Consider the following 12,296-nt stretch of genomic DNA (forward strand, 5'->3'; position numbering starts at 1 on the left):
CTCATTGTAACATGGTTTAGAAGGCATGTAGTTGTCACATATATTCTCAAAGATAAACTACTTATGCCCGAGCTAGTTTTCTTTTGTTCTACATGTAAACGATTTTCAACATTTGTTATTTATTAATTGAATTTCAATTTCATTGTATCTCTATGTTTTGGTTTAAATATTTATTCCATTTCCTTCCTTCGTAAATCTGGATCAACTCCTCAATTTTGTCCAAAAATATCTCGAGTCAACCCTCATCCTCCTCGCCATACCTCATATGATGGGCTCGAGAGACAACTACAAGATAGGAACATAGGATAGGTTCATATAGTCACTGAAACCTTGACACCGATACAAAAAGAAGAATTAGCTTTGGGTAGTTTTATTTCTTCCAATCCTTTTTCAACTTTAGTTGGTTCTTTTGTTGATTTAGGTAAGGATTGGGTTAACACTAATGGTTATGACACCTTCATTCCCCTCTCCTTTGCAAAGCCCAAACCTATCATTGTCTCTTGTCAGTGTCCCCTTATATATTTACACACCTCATTGACACTTGTATCCCTCAGAGTAGAACAAAAAGTTGACTCATATGTTTCAATTGGTAATTACTTCCTGTAACTTGACCTACACTTAATACCAAAGATACGCCTCCTTGTGGGTTGGGCAAGACCTCTTGTGTTGCTGAAGGGAGGGGTCAAGGGAGAAATTAAAACTTAGCTAAAGCCTAAATTAAGGCATTCCTAGACATGGTTGATGGGAAACAATTTTCCATTATTGGGGCACTTAGAGTAGTGAAGGCCCTTGGGGGGGTTACCTCATGGTCGTTCAATCTTTCAATTATAGGAGTCTAGCTAGCCCTTTGAAAAAACTATCCCTTAGGAGGTTAATTGATGCTAATTATCCAGACATACTACTGGTATAGGAGACCCTAAGAAAGGGGGAATTAGTACAAAGTGTTGGAGTCTCTATTAAAAGGTTGATGTTTCTTTTACTATGACGCTTGAGGAAGGTTGGGTGGGCTTGCTATTAGATGGAAGCTACTTAGCATCAAGGCCCTAAATCAGTGGGGTTTTGAGTCAATTCTGGGCTTGGATTTTATCTCTACTAATTAGGGTCTAGAATTATGAGTGATAAATGTTTATGAGCTTCACTCCCTCTGACCGTCTGTACCATAATCCATATTGAGATGTGCCTATGAGGTATCTCAAAACATGCTTCGTTGCCTTCCAAAACAGCTTGGTAGGTTGAACCATAGCTTGACTCAGCTAGTTCACCACATAGCACAAATCTGGTCATGTGTTCACTAAGTACATCAGTGAACCCACAAGCTACTTGTACACAGTAGCTTCTACTACTTCTCCTGAAGTAGCGTCCTCCTTCCTCCAGTTACCTGCTAGAGGAGTTTGCATGGGTTTGCACTTCTCCATGTGGAATATCCTGAGTATCTCATTGGCATACTTGCCTTGATACACAAACACTTCCCCATCCTTCTGCCACACTTCCATGCCTAGAAAGTAGTGCATGAGACCCATGTCTTTCATCTCGAACTCTCTTGCAAGGTCCTCCTTGCAAGACATGATCAACTGATCATCACCTGTCAATATTAGATCATCAACATAAAGAACAATGATCAACTGCTTACCTTCCACCATGATGTGGTACAAGTTCGCATCCACTTCACTCTTTGTGAAGCCCAACCCGGTGAAGTAGTTGTCGATCTTGGTGTACCAAGCACGAGGTGCTTGCTTCAGCCTGTACAAAGCTCTCTTGAGTTGGCACACATGCGACTCACGATCGAAGGTCTCAAATCCTTCTGGCTGCTCTATGTACACCTCTTCCTCAATCTTGCCATTGAGGAATGCAATCTTCACATCCATCTGATGGATCTTCCAACCCATCTGTGCTGATAGTGCCAACATCGATCTAATAGATGAGTACCTTGCTACAGGAGAAAAATTCTCATCATAGTTGATCCCCTCGACCTGTGAGAAACCACGGGCAACAAACCTTGCCTTATGTTTCTCCACACTACCATCAGCAACATAATTTACCTTGTAAAGCCAACGGGAACTCACAAATGACTTGTTCTCTGATCTTGGAACCACATCCCAAACACTGTTCTGAATTATGGAGTCATACTCCTCCACCATAACATCAACCCAAACCAGTTGTTGTACTTCTTCCTCAAAGGAAGATGGTTTGGTCTCTACAAATTCCCCAACAAGGGCCATGTAACCAGTGTACCACTCAGGTGACCTCCTCTGTCTACGCTGAGAAGATGGCTCTCCCACATTCTCTCTCGTATCCATCAACAATCTGTCAACCTCCCTTGTGCGTTTCCACCCATCTTTGGAAGACTCTACATGAGTGGATGTCTCCACTCCTAGAACCTTTGCATGCAGCTACTCCTCATCAGTCTAAGGCTCCTCCTCCTTAGGAACCAAAAGTTCCTCCTCTGCCTGCAACTTGAGCTCCCTCTCAAGGGAAAATAGCATGACCTTCAGCTCATCGAACTTAAGATCTTTGCTAACCACTGTCCTCTGACTAGTAGGAAAATACACCCAATAGTTGTGGGGAGTATCAGTGTACCCCACAAGTATCCCCAACTCTGTTGTCGGTTCTAGCTTCTTCCGGGCATCCTTGGTCACATGGAAATAAACCGATCAGCCAAAGATCCTAAAGTGACCCACATCTAGTCTCTTCCTGGAGAAAGCTTCCTTTGGTGTCTTCATCCCAAGTATGCGATGTGGGCTTCTATTCTGCAAGTAAACCGTTGTGTTGCATGCCTTAGCCCACAAATGAAGTGGTAGAAGTTCGTCATGCAGCATTGCCCAAGCTACCCCCACAATCGTTTTGTTCTTCCTCTTGGCCACCCCATTCTGTTGTGGGTTATGAGGTGTCGTCAACTCCCGTTTAATTCCTTCTGCTGCATAGAAGTCCTTAAACTCTTGAGAGACATACTCTCCACCATTGTTGCTTCGCAAGGCCCTGATCTTCTTTCCTGATTCTTTCTCAACCAAGGCTTTGAACTCACAAAACCTTGAGAAGGTTTGATCCTTCTTTTGCATGAAATAGATCCAACATCTACGAGAAAAATCATTAATGAAAATCACATAGTACCTTTGTTTAGCGGTGGAGGCTATCGAGAATGGTCCACACACATCTGTATGAACTCGCTCCAAGATTGCTTCAGCTCAACTGTCTCGATCATGAAAGGAAGATTTTGCATACTTACCCAAGCTACAACCTTTGCACGTGTCCACTTGCTCAAGTTTACCTTAGGGAAGTCCGGTAGAAATCTGTTGCATTATCTTCAAGGCCCTATGATGCAAGTGGCCCAACCTTCTATGCCATAACTTGCCAATATCTTGACTTTGCACGAATTCTGCTTTGGAACTCAATGCAGCACAGTCATCTACCTCCAGCTTGTAGAGATTCTTCACTCGAATCCCAATCCTCTTGGTCTGACCCATGGCTATGTGTCTCAGGAACGCCTTTCCTTTACTGAAGACTACATCATAACCTTTGTCTTCCAACATCGTGACTGATACAAAGTTTTTCTTCAGTCCAGGCACATACTTTACATCAGTCAAGGTGAGAGGAGCTCCATGCTCCCTCTGAAACACAACTGTACCTTCACCTAAAACATGGTACTTTCCATCATCGCCCATCTCTATGCGCATATGGAGGTCTTTCTCCTCCAAGGTACTAAATAAACTCTTATCACTGGTCATGTGGAATGAGGCTCCATTATCCAGGTACCAAACACAACCCACCATCGATGAAACCATGCATGCGATGAGGGTAAAATCCAATTCAAACTGTGAGGCCAGTGCCTCACCATCTGATCCTTTTGAGGATCCCTTCTTGGATTTCTTCAATGGACAATTAGTTGCATAATGGCCCACCTCATGACAATTAAAGCATCTCACTTTAGATTTGTCAATCTTCTTCCCTCCATGGGAAGAACTCAATTTGGAATGGGAAGCCTTCCCTTTCCCTTTCCTCGCCTTACTTGCTAAGGCTAGATTTTATTCATCATCATGCTTAGATGAAGAACCATCTCTGGTGCTTCTCCTGATCTCCTCCTGCATCAAATCTGACCACAGTCATTCCTAATCCGACAGTTTCTCTCTTCCATTCACTGAGTCTTGGTAGCTATGCCAGCTCTTAGGAAGACCGAGGAGAGCAAGACTCACCATATCATCATTAGCTGTCATGATTCCTACACTTCCAAGCTCATCTCTGCAGGTGGTGAGCTTGTTCAGATATGTAGATATCGTGTCACCCTTTTCACACTTGATTTTCCAAAGCTTGTCCTTCAGTGTCAGCTTCCTCTGGTCGTTGTTGTTCTGATATAGATCCTTCAATGTATTCCACATTGAAAACAGAGTCTCCTTCCCATGGAGACTCGAGACAATATGGTCTCGAACTCCCTCCAGAAGAATCCTCCTCGCTCTCGCCACACATTTCTTCCATTCCACCATTTCTTGGGAATTAGCTGCAGCTAGCTTGGGGACTTCTTGATCAATGAAGTCCTTCAAACCATTGTCCTCTAATACCGCTTCCATGCGATCCTTCCATGCTATGTAATTCGAGCTACCATCCAAGGCATACTCGAGTCTCAAGCCATTGAACGCCATTGGTGAACTTTGAGATGTGATAAGAAATCGATTTTGTACCTACAACCAAGAACTTCGAACTTCGAACTTCTCCCTTCTTTGTAAATTGTTCTCCGCTTTGATCACCTTTGCTCTAATACCATGTAGAAATTCTCACTGTAGATTAAATTGATTATGCAATGTACTAAAGAAAAATACTTAATCTACTTCTACAATCAAACTTGCGGAATCTTAATCAATTTTGAGCGAGATCAAATAGAACACATATAACAAAGAAGAAGATTCAATCACACATGAAACACAGAAGAATACTCTGGGGAAAGCCTCAGCTAAAAACCCTGCTATATGTATTATCATACAAGTGGAGATATCTCAGGATTACACAAAGTTTTATCTCTCAAGCTATCCAACTCTCAGTACAATCCCTCACTGTTGCTCATAGACAGACTAGACAACACATATGCCTTCTCCTCTATCCTCCAAGCCTCCTATTTCCTTGCGCTGTTTCTGCTGGGTGATCCAGTTGTAACCTGTGTGTTTCTCACCTCACACACTGCTCTGACCTCTGTAGTAACTGCGCAATCCTCAAGGAATGAATTCCCTCTACATGCAAGAGATATTCTCATAGGAATATTCTAGCAACTTATAATACATTATCCCTGCCTTTAATCTCAACTAGGTCTTTATCTGAACTAACATGCATGAGTTATTTATGAGAGAATATTCAGTTATCTGGAGAACACTAGTTGCATGCATGCATGCATTAATAGACTGAACTCACAATTAGTTCCACAAACTGTTTGGAACTAATTTAACTGGACTTAACTCAATTAACTAAGCTAACTTATTACAACTCAATTACAACTCATCCTTATCTCCTTAATTAAGGGACAACTTCCTCAATCAAAGGGATAACTGTTGCATGTCTTCACAAAGACTTCATGTTTGAATTTCACCAACTAATTAACTCAAGATGAATTAATTAATTATTTTTCAAACAGCGAGTGAGACTAAATTCGAATTTTAATTCAAGGACAAATTAAAATTGGAATATATCCTGAAATTCTATCTATAGCAATGCTATTTTTAGCATTTCTTGTTGCTATTTTCAACAGTCACATTAGCCAACTTTTTCCTATATTCGTTGAGAAGGAATATAATCGTAACTTCAAAGAAGAAGTCACAAATTCAAAGTTATAAGAGGTCCTCCATAGTTTTCAAAAGAATAATAGCCCAGGCCAAGATGGTTGGATTGTTCAATTTTTCTTGGGCTTTTTTGAAATGCTAGGAAGTGAAATTTTAAAGGTAGTGGACAAGTTTAGGTTGATAAGAAATGTATTGGCTTCCTTTAACACAACATTCATAGCTCTTATACCCAAAGCGGGCAACCCCCTTAGCTTCAAAGACTTCCGAATAATCTCTCTGTGCAATTATATTTACAAGATAATTGCCAAAATTACAGCTTGATGGATCAAACCCATTTTTATTTGAAGTAATTTCCAAAGAATAGTTTGGGTTCCTGGACAATCGAAAAATACATTAAGCAACCAGTGTGGCACATTCAATTTACACAGTCTCAAAACAAGGAAATTGAAAGGGGTTGTCCTAAAATTGATCTCTCCAAAGCTTACGACTATGTCAATTGGCTCTACATTTGTCTGTTCCTTACCCATATTGGTGTTAAAGTGCCCTTCGTCACATGGTTCATGAGTTGTCTTACTACAATCTCCTCTACAATTTTGATCAATGGTTCTATGTCTCCTTTCATTCATGCACAAAGGGGTTTGAGGCAAGGATGCCCTATTTCTCCTCTTCTTTTCTTGCTAGATGCCAAAGGACTTAGCATATTACTAGAAGATGCTAAAAAAAGAGGTTTATTTAGAGGAATTGTGGTGGTAGAAAATCATATCATTTATCATGTTTTGTTTGAAGATGATATTTAAAATATATATATATGGGTCAAGGAGAGTTATTGACTGCCTTCATCACTCACTATCTCTCTTTTGGATAGCCACAAGCATACATATAAATGAGGCTAAATCAACCCTTTCCATTCATACTCTGGAAAATGTGGAGGCACTCTATTATGTAACCATGTCACAAAATAGAATAAAAGATAGATCGACGACTTGAAAATAAGCCTCTTTGAGGGGGAAACCTCATTTTACATCATATAAATGAATAATTCTTGGATGATACAAATGACAAGACCTCCTTTGTATATATAGAAGTCTATAGGGTCACAATATAATTTGGGCCTATATAACAATAATAATGTAAGGGTGCAATAATAACAATAAGGGGCTTCTATGGAGCACAACAATAACAATATGGGGACTACATGGGGCACAACAATAACAATATGGGGGCTACATGGTGCACAACAATAATAATATGAGGACTACATGGGGCACAACAATAATAACATGGGACTACATGGGGCACAACAATAACAATATGGGGGCTATACTAGTATTATAGGGACCTAACATGCCCCTCTCCTTCAAAAAATTGTTTTCCTCAATGCTTGAGTAGTTTTGGATGCTTCTAAATAAAATACTCATCCTCCCATGTGGAGTCTTCAATAGGTAAGTTCTTCCACTTAATGAGATACTCTGAAATTGATTTGTTCTGCAGTTGTTAGATTCTTGTTTATGTGATTGCTTCAGGGTCCAATATGATTCTTTCTTCCTTGTCAAGTTCTGGCAATATCGTTTGAACTAGAAGATTGTCACTTATAACCTTCTTTAAGCATGAAACATGGAAAGTTGGGTGTACTCGCGAAGATGCAGGAAACTCCAATTTGTATTCCATAGTACCAATCTTTTGCAACACATTATAAGGGCCATAATACTTGGGTGATAATTTGATATCCTTCTTAGCTTGCTTGAGGGACATTTGTTTGTATGGTTGTAGTTGTAAAAATACCCAATCGCCCACATCAAAACTTCTTTCACTGCGATGCTGATTTGCCTTTTGTTTCATTCGATTTTGTGCCAGAGTTAGGTTATCCTTTAAGAGTTGGAGAACATGTTGATGCTTGATGTGATCTTCCACTGCTTGAACCTTAGAATTGTTTCTAAAAGATTATTTGATGGAAAGTGGATGATATCAATAAAGCACCATAAATGGGGTCATTTTTGTTGTAATATGGAAGGAAATGTTATACCACCATTACCAGGGGTAACCAATTCCATTGTGTTTTTTTATCAGATACAAATCGACAAAGATAACCTTCCAAACATTTATTCACTATCTTCGTTTGCCCATCAGATTGAAGATGACAAGATGAGCTATGAGCTAATTGCGTAACAAGGCAAGAAAATATTTTGTCCAAAAATTTCCAGTGAAAATGGGATGTAGCTTTTGAATTGTTTCCATAAATGCAGTAGCGACTCTACTAGCTTTGAAAGGATGAGAAGTGCACAAAAATGTTCATACTTGGTAAGTCTATCAATTGCAACCATGATGACATTATTTACTTCAGAATTGGGTAAACCTATGATAAAATCCAAGACTTCTTCCCAATGCTAACTTGGTATGGCTAATGGTTTTAAAATACTTGGGATCTTAATTGTCTCAACTTTATTTTGTTGGCAAACCAAACATTCCGCCACAAACTTCTCAAAATTATATTTAAGTCTATCCCAAAAAAATCCTTCTTGACCCTGTGATATGTTTTTAAAAATCCTGAGTTCCCTCCTATAGGAGATGTGTGAAATTCCAAAAGAACCGTTCTTTTGTTTAAGTTGGGAGTTCTTACATTGATATAATTGATCTTTGTAACACAACGAATCATTTTTCTAAATAAGTGAATCAGATGCACTAGGATATTCCTGCAACTTTTGAATGAGCGTCCATACCTCTTCATTATTATTCCATTCATCCCTTGTTTCATTTATCCAATCAGGTTGGATAATAGAAATGGCATAGAGCAATGCTTCGACTTCCTTATAGATGATTTCAAAGTCATAACCAAAACATATTTGTGACCCCTTTTCGTTGCTCTCTTGAAGATAATTTTTTTTCCAAAAAGTATTTAAGACTATAATGATTTGCTTTTACCTTGAAGTGTCTTCCCATTAGGTAAGGGTGTCATTTCTTCAGTGCATGTAGTATTGCCAACATCTCCTTCTCATAAATAGATTTATGTAAATACCTTACCTTAATTGGGCGACTTTGAAAATCAATGGGTCTTCCTTCTTACAGTAAAATAACACCAATTCCATTTCTTGAGACATCACATTCCATAATAAAGGTTTTTGTGAAGTTTGGTGTAGCTAATACCAGAGCTTGGAACATTGCCGCTTTAATATGTTCAAAGGCCTTAGTTTCTTATGGAGTCCAAAAAAATGCAACTTTCTTCAGTAATGTTGTTAGAGGTGTTGCTAACTTCCCATAATTCTTAGCAAATTTTGGATAATACCTTGTCATCTTGAGAAATCCTTGAAGATGCCTTAAGGTTGTGGGGATTTTCCATTCCTTGATGCCTTTAATTTTGTTGGGGTCTGCCTTAACACCCTCATGGGATACAATTTGACCCAACTATTCCACTTCCTATACTCCGAAGAAATATTTTGAGGATTTTGCATACAATTGTTTCTCCTCCAATAGTTTAAGCACCCTGTCAACATGTTGAACATGATCTTTCCAAGACTTGTTATAGATTAGTATATCAACAAAAAATACTAATACAAATTTTCTAAGGAAGGGTTTGAAAGTGGAATTCATCAAACCTTGAATGTGGAAGGTGCATTGGTAAGTCCAAAAGGCATGACCGAAAATTCATAATGACCTTCATGAGTTCTAATTTTTTTTGGGAATATCTTCTGTCTTCATCCTAATTTGATGATATCTAGAATGAAGGTTCAGCTTCGTGAAGAAAATTGCTCCATGTAGTTCATCCAACAATTCATCAATGACATGAATGAGAAACTTATACTTAATAGTTATCTTATTAAGCTCTCTATAATATGTACACATATGCCATGGTCCATCCTTCTTGTGCACTAATACTACTGGAGAAGAGAAAGAACTTTGGCTACATTGAATTATACCTGCCTCTGGAATTTATCCAACCATACGTTCAATTTCACTTTAATTCATATTCCTTTTGTCTCCATCCTTATTTTCAGGGAATACTTTGTCACCACTAGAAAAACTTTCTTGTAGCAACAACAATGTAAACTTTGAAATGGGAACTGATATTGTTACCCGTTTGTAGAGATAGCAAAAAAGTGACCCGATTTTGAAAAGGGGTGATGCAGAACACACATGTTTTTTCAGAGCATAGTTTTTGGCACTTTGAATTTTTGTTTATGTACATTACGTTTTAGAATGGTAGTCATTTTCACGTTGATTTAAAAAAGTGGTACTTCTGCATCAGGCCCTTTTTTTAAAAGATCTATTTTTTGACTTTAAATTTTATAATGTATGAAATGTAAATAATTATTTTCTAAATTTAAAAATTTTTGAAGTGGTCTTCTTCTTCATATTTTCTTGTTTTTATTTTAATTTTTTTTTTGTAGCGAGGTTTTTATTGTTTTGCATATTTAAATAAGAAAGTCAATATTTTGAATTTTCGATATTCTACATATTTATACATCTAGTCTCTTCCTGGAGAAAGCTTCCTTTGGTGTCTTCATCCCAAGTATGCGATGTGGGCTTCTATTCTGCAAGTAAACCGTTGTGTTGCATGCCTTAGCCCACAAATGAAGTGGTAGGCGTTCGTCATGCAGCATTGCCCAAGCTACCCCCACAATCGTTTTGTTCTTCCTCTTGGCCACCCCATTCTGTTGTGGGTTATTAGGTGTCGTCAACTCCCGTTTAATTCCTTCTGCTGCATAGAAGTCCTTAAACTCTTGAGAGACATAATCTCCACCATTGTTGCTTCGCAAGGCCCTGATCTTCTTTCCTGATTCTTTCTCAACCAAGGCTTTGAACTCACAATACCTTGAGAAGGTTTGATCCTTCTTTTACATGAAATAGATCCAACATCTACGAGAAAAATCATTAATGAAAATCACATAGTACCTTTGTTTAGCGGTGGAGGCTATCGAGAATGGTCCACACACATCTGTATGAACTCGCTCCAAGATTGCTTCAGCTCAACTGTCTCGATCATGAAAGGAAGATTTTGCATACTTACCCAAGCTACAACCATTGCACGTGTCCACTTGCTCAAGTTTACCTTAGGGAAGTCCGGTAGAAATCTGTTGCATTATCTTCAAGGCCCTATGATGCAAGTGGCCCAACCTTCTATGCCATAACTTGCCAATATCTTGACTTTGCACAAATTCTGCTTTGGAACTCAATGCAGCACAGTCATCTACCTCCAGCTTGTAGAGATTCTTCACTCGAATCCCAATCCTCTTGGTCTGACCCATGGCTATGTGTCTCAGGAACGCCTTTCCTTTACTGAAGACTGCATCATAACCTTTGTCTTCCAACATCGTGACTGATACAAAGTTTTTCTTCAGTCCGGGCACATACTTTACATCAGTCAAGGTGAGAGGAGCTCCATGCTCCCTCTGAAACACAACTGTACCTTCACCTAAAACATGGTACTTTCCATCATCGCCCATCTCTATGCGCATATGCAGGTCTTTCTCCTCCAAGGTACTAAATAAACTCTTATCACTGGTCATGTGGAATGAGGCTCCATTATCCAGGTACCAAACACAACCCACCATCGATGAAACCATGCATGCGATGAGGGTAAAATCCAATTCAAACTGTGAGGCCAGTGCCTCACCATTTGATCCTTTTGAGGATCCCCTCTTGGATTTCTTCAATGGACAATTAGTTGCATAATGGCCCACCTCATGACATTTAAAGCATCTCACTTTAGATTTGTCAATCTTCTTCCCTCCATGGGAAGAACTCAATTTGGAATGGGAAGCCTTCCCTTTCCCTTTCCTCGCCTTACTTGCTAAGGCTAGATTTTCTTCATCATCATGCTTAGATGAAGAACCATCTCTGGTGCTTCTCCTGATCTCCTCCTGCATCAGATCTGACCACAGTCATTCCTAATCCGACAGTTTCTCTCTTCCATTCACTGAGTCTTGGTAGCTATTCCAGCTCTTAGGAAGACCGAGGAGAGCAAGACTCACCATATCATCATTAGCTGTCATGATTCCTACACTTCCAAGCTCATCTCTGCAGGTGGTGAGCTTGTTCAGATATGTAGAGATCGTGTCACCCTTTTCACACTTGATTTTCCAAAGCTTGTCCTTCAGTGCCAGCTTCCTCTGGTCGTTGTTGTTCTGATATAGATCCTTCAATGTATTCCACATTGAAAACAGAGTCTCCTTCCCATGGAGACTCGAGACAATATGGTCTCGAACTCCCTCCAGAAGAATCCTCCTCGCTCTCGCCACACATTTCTTCCATTCCACCAATTCTTGGGCATTAGCTGCTGCTAGCTTGGGGACTTCTTGATCAATGAAGTCCTTCAAACCATTGTCCTCTAATACCGCTTCCATGCGATCCTTCCATGCTATGTAATTCGAGCTACCATCCAAGGCATACTCGAGTCTCAAGCCATTGAACGCCATTGGTGAACTTTGAGATGTGATAAGAAATCGATTTTGTACCTACAATCAAGAACTTCGAACTTCGAACTTCTCCCTTCTTTGTATATTGTTCTCCGCTTTGATCACCTTTGCTCTAATACCATGTAGAAAT

Source organism: Pinus tabuliformis, chromosome 9 (genome assembly GCF_031772625.1).
Source record: "Pinus tabuliformis cultivar Carrire ecotype Pingquan chromosome 9, CPIR1, whole genome shotgun sequence".
Lineage (NCBI taxonomy): Eukaryota > Viridiplantae > Streptophyta > Pinopsida > Pinales > Pinaceae > Pinus > Pinus tabuliformis.